Consider the following 5,455-nt stretch of genomic DNA (forward strand, 5'->3'; position numbering starts at 1 on the left):
TGGTTCTTTTTATTTCTGTGTCTTCAAGATTACTTATTCGTTCTTCCATTTCATCCATTCTGCTTTCATTGCTTTTCCCAGAGTTCTTTAGTTCCTCCATTAATTCTTTGATCTCCTGCATTTCTCTTACTTCCCTCTTTAGGGACTCAATTTCCTTCTTCTGATCTATCACTTTTTTAATCATGGCAATTTTAAATTCTCTTTCTGGAAGGCTCAGAAGTTCTTCCAAGTTGCTGTCGTTGCAATCTGGGGAGTGGTTTTCTTTTTGTGGTGTGCTTCTTTCCTGAGGAGTTTTTAGGTTGCGTGTGGTTCTTCTACTCCCTACTGTCTGTTTTCTAATTTGTCGTATGCGTTGGGACACTGTGTTGCTCGGACTGACTGACATCTTGGGTGAACTTCTCCGCTCCCCTCTGGCTCTTCCAGGAGCCATCTCTGTCTTCTGGGGGAGCTTTCTGCTGGTTTTAGGCAGTTTTTACTGAAGAAATGTCCCTGTTCTCAAATGGCGAAGCGGGATGCAGTCCCTGCGCCTCCGGTTTCAGGCACACTCTTCTGCGCCCCCGGTCTGCCCCGGACGTGGGTGCCTGCTCCCTCTGTGGGCTCAGACTGCTGGTCGGAAGGGGCCTGGCGTGGAATAACTTCCCGGCTGGCCACTGGGTCCTCCAGAAACCTTCTGCCCTTTTCAAGCAGTCTTAAGAAATGTCCTGTTTTATAGGGTGTTAGTGACTTTTTTTTTCCTGGTCGCTAGGTGGCGCCAGAGATCTCTCCTATTGTCCTTGGGGGGCTGTTTTTCGCCTCCCCCCACCCCGTGGGACAGAGAACAGAGCGGGAATGGTAGGGTACACCTCAACAGCTTTGGGGTGCTGTGTCTGCCTTGTGCCCCACCGTCGTGGAGAACCCACGCCCCGAATTTTCGTGCCCCGGGTCTCAGTTCAAAGCCCTCAGTTCCAGGACACGGGCTGTAGCCCAGTTCAGTGGCGCGGGAATGGCGCCTTTTGCACAGCTCCCGTGCCTGGGCGCCTGGTTCCTGCTCACTCAGGGAGGGACCTTCACCTCAGTGAGGACCTCCGCGCGTCTCCCCGCAAGCCTAGGTCGCAGGCGCGGGGACCTGGGCAGCCGCGATCCAGGTCTGCACTTGCTTTTCAAGCTCCCCGAGCGCGCCGCGTTTCCGCGCCAGCTTACCGGCAGCCCGGGCTGTGTGCGCGTCTCCCGGGGTCTTTGTTCTTCTCTAATGGCGCCAGGAGCCGTTCACTCACCGCTGCGGCGGATCCTGCAGGGTTCGCCTCAGCTCCCGTTCACGGGGTGTGGTGGCTGCAATAGTTCCTTTCCACTCCCAGTCCTGCTTGCTGCGTCCGTTTTTCTTGTTGGCCGTTTTGGTTTGTTGTTTCCTCCTCTCTGCTGGTCGGAGAGTGCCGCCTCTGTGGGCGGGGGAGGGGAGCAGGGTTCTGCGCTTCCCTCCCTTCTAGTCCTCTTTTATGGCCACTTTCTTCTTTGGGCAGTTCGCTGGCGTCACCCGTTTATCTTCCGTGTCCCACTTCTCACTGGGACCTGCCGCTTTTCCTCCCTATTCACTTTTTTTAATGGGAGATCTTACTCGCAGCGTCTCCTCGCCGCCATGTTGCTCCGCCCCCTCAGAGTAAATCTTGATTAAGGGAAATTTCCAGTCAATCACCAGAAAATAGGAAATAAAAACAAAATAATATTGAGGATTGCTTGAATTTGCAGGTAATTTTTAGTTATGGTTAAAGGTAGCAGTTCTCCAGTGGGGAGGGGCATTTAAATATTCTGATGTGATTTCCACTCTAGACGAACTAATTTGATTAATCTGTGTATGGCTTGGAGATCAGGATCAGGTACAGAACATGAGGATCTTTAAACACAGGTTAAATTTCTTCCTCATACACATGTGTTTACATTCACAGACACACACACATACATAGTATATGTGAAAATATATATTTATACCACTTTCTTCATTATATTTATTATATATGTACAATGTCTCTGATTAAAGGCTGAGTATCTTTATTAATGTTTTCTTATGATGATGGACATTGGATGCTGTGGTGATGGGTATGGTATAGTAACAACTGATAGGAGAGATCCTAGACCTCCCACACAAAAAGTGTTTTTAACCATTGTTAATAAAAAATGAATTATTGTTAAAATTGCAGGTTTACTATGCTGAATTTATCAAAGTTTATATTATGTACATTTTTTATATATGATTAAAATTCTTAAAATTTAGGAAGTACTAATACTTAAAATAATACAATTATAATTCCTAAAATATTTCAGTAAGCACATACTTCTCAAGCAAATAATGATAATATAAACAGAAAAACTTTTATCCTAGAAATAGATGTCATTTTATTTTTTTTATATTTATTTATTTATACAAGCACTGGAGTACAGGCCAGAGCCATGGGAGGGTGAGAGAATTCACCAGAGACAGAGTGGGGAGCAGAACAGGAAGAAGAACCAAAATACACTGCTGAGGGGAGCAGTGGGCAAAACAGGAGTGGTCTCCCGCATCATGTGGATATCTCCCTGGCTGGCTGGGAATTGAACCGGTGCTGCAGAGACTGCGGACAGCTTCACAGCTCTGCACTCAACCGGCTGCACCACCAGGAAGGCACATAGATGTCATTTTAATAAAAATGTTATCCTTTGATTTTTTTTGATTGTATTATTTTTTATCGAGAAGTTGATTTATAAAACTGTTTATGGTTTAGGGATACCAATCCTTACCTCTTCCTATGTATTACCAAACCATGCCCTCCACCAAGGTACACATAATCCTTCAACATAGTTCATCAGTTTGACCACGTTTGTTCCCCAGTCCCTCTCTCCCTCTTATAGTCTCATTTTTGCAGTCAGATTTCTAGAGTTTAAGTTTAGTTTAATCTGTTAGCTTGTTTTGTTTCTTGATATTTCACCTGTGAAAACATCCAGTATTTGTTCTCCTTCTGACATTTTGCTTAGCAAAATTCCCTCAATCTCCATCCAAATACAAGATTTCATCTTTCTTTTTTATAGCTGAGAAGTATTCCATTTTGTATTTGTGCTACATCAGCTTAATCCACTCATCTCTCATCGAGTACTTATGTTGTTTTCATAATTTGGCTAATACAAGTGGTTCTGCAATCTAATTGGAGTGCATACATCTTTTCAAATTAGGTATGTATATTTCAGGAAGATAGGAGAATAATTACTGTATTAAATGGTGGATATCTTTAATTTTTGAGAAACATCTATACTGTTTTCCAAGGGGACTAGTCTACATTCCACCAACAATATACAAGCATTCCTTTTTCTTCACACCCTCATCAATACTTGTGGTTTATGGTCTTTTTGATATAGGCCTTTTCAAGGACATGAGGTAGTATCGCATTGTGGTTTTGATTTGTATTTCACTGATGACAAGTAATGGTAAGCATGTTTTCATCTGTATGTCTTCTTTAGAGAAGTGTCTATTTAACCGGTATGCTCAATTTTTGGCTTCTGTTATTAGTTTCCTTGTTTCTGAGTTATACAAGTTCTTTGCAGATTTTAGACATTAGGCTCTTTGAAGATGTAAATCAAAAGAGTCTTCTAAAAAACTATTAGAAGCAAGTAATCAGTAGGGTAAAGTGGCAGACTACAAAATCAGTTATAGAAGTCTGTTGTATTCCTAGATTGAAGGAGAAGGGGGAAAGATTGAAGGAGAAGGGGGAAAAAATCAAAACAATCTCATTTACAGTCACATCAAAAAGTATTGAGGATCTCAGAAAGACGTATATAATAAAAAAAAAGACATTGTTTGATGCAGTGGGAGAAGATACAGGATATAGAAAGATATTTGATGCTCATGATTAGAAAAATTAACATTATTAAAATGTTAACCATCCTCAAGCAATGTGTAGATACATTGCCATCCCTATCAAAGTTTCAATGCCTTGAGAAAGAGAAAAATAGAGAATATATTACTAAAACTTATATGGACCCTCAAAAGATGCAGAATAGCCAAAATAATTCTGATTTTTTAAAAGATGGAAGTATCACATTCTTAGACATAAAACTATATTACAAAACTATTGTCATCAAAACAGAATGATAATGGAATAAAAACAGTGACATAGATGAATTGGATAGAATTAAGAGCCCCAAAATAAAACCACACTTATATGGATAGTTAATTTATGACATAGAAGCCCAGAGCATACAGTGGACAATGGAGAGTGTATTCAACAAATGGTATTGGGAAAACTGGACTTTTATCACTTCCAAAGGAATGGACCTAGCCACTATCACACTAGGCATAAAGGTAATTAAAAATGTTCTCAAAAACTTAAATATAAGACCTGAAACTATAATATATAAAAGAAAAGATATATTAAAAACACTCCAAAATATCTGTTGATCTTTTCACCTAATTGTGGTTTACTTATAAGTTATATAAGTCCTGGGTAAATTTCATTTTTTTTTCCTCAGGGCAGAGCATACACGCAGACACCCCCCTACCACAAATTACGCAGTGAAGTTTCCTGCATTCGGGGAAACCGCAGGGGTCAGCACGCCCAGAGTACAGTGCATGGCCCTGGGAAAATCACCTTCGTGAACGTGGTGTCTCCCCTGCCAGGTAAGTTTTAAATTTCACTTTCAAGAGAATTATCTATCTGTCTATCTATCTATCTATCTATCTATCTATCTATCTATCTATCTATCTATCTATCTGTCTGTCTGTCTGTCTGTCTGTCTGTCTGTCTGTCTGTCTATGTATCTATCTATCTATCTATCTATCTATCTATCTATCTATCTATCTATCTATCTATCCATAGATGATAATAATGGACTTTTAAACTATGTTTCATTAAAGTTTATGTTAGACAGGTATAGATGATTTTATTTGAATTAAAATATATGTGTCTATATATAAATGCATGATAATTAAATAGAAAGTTATTTTCTCTTTGAAAATATACTTGAACTTTTTACAAACTTAATTCAAATAATAATATCATCATATCATCATATTTTATAAAGCTGCAATTTTATAAAGTTGCAATTATTCTCTTTCCAAAGATTTTACACCTATTTTCCTATTTTGAAAATGCTTATTATTCATACTTTCACCAATGAAGGGTGGTCAATAAATGCAAAACAATGTATTAAAAAGTATAAATATATCCTAATCTCCTTCTATCCCTTTTGATTTTCACTGCAAGATTTGATAAGCATTTCCTTATTGTTTTTGTCTATTATAGAAAACATCAATTATTTTGTTTTTTGATACCAGATATTAGTATTAACATGATGACTGAGTAAAGTTTGAAATTTATAAGTCAAGCACAGAAGTCAAGCACAGCTCCTAGAATTAAACTCTGTTGCTCAGATACAGTAGAATAGAATAGTTTTGATATACTATTTCCATGGTAATACATTTTGGAATTCTGATGGTGTTTTCTTCATAGAAAGA

At 39.3% G+C, this 5,455-nt stretch overlaps 1 non-coding gene across 1 annotated transcript; it reads right to left on the reverse strand.

The window, feature by feature from the left end:
- Positions 1 to 4,467: 4,467 nt before the first annotated feature.
- On the reverse strand, positions 4,468 to 4,626 carry LOC119256471 (U1 spliceosomal RNA). Its single transcript, XR_005127801.1, has one exon. It is a non-coding gene; the product is annotated as a U1 spliceosomal RNA (small nuclear RNA).
- Between the last annotated feature and the right edge of the window lie 829 nt (positions 4,627 to 5,455).

This window comes from Talpa occidentalis, unplaced genomic scaffold (genome assembly GCF_014898055.3).
Source record: "Talpa occidentalis isolate TD23 unplaced genomic scaffold, MPIMG_talOcc4v2.1 talOcc4.3, whole genome shotgun sequence".
Taxonomy (NCBI): Eukaryota; Metazoa; Chordata; class Mammalia; order Eulipotyphla; family Talpidae; genus Talpa; species Talpa occidentalis.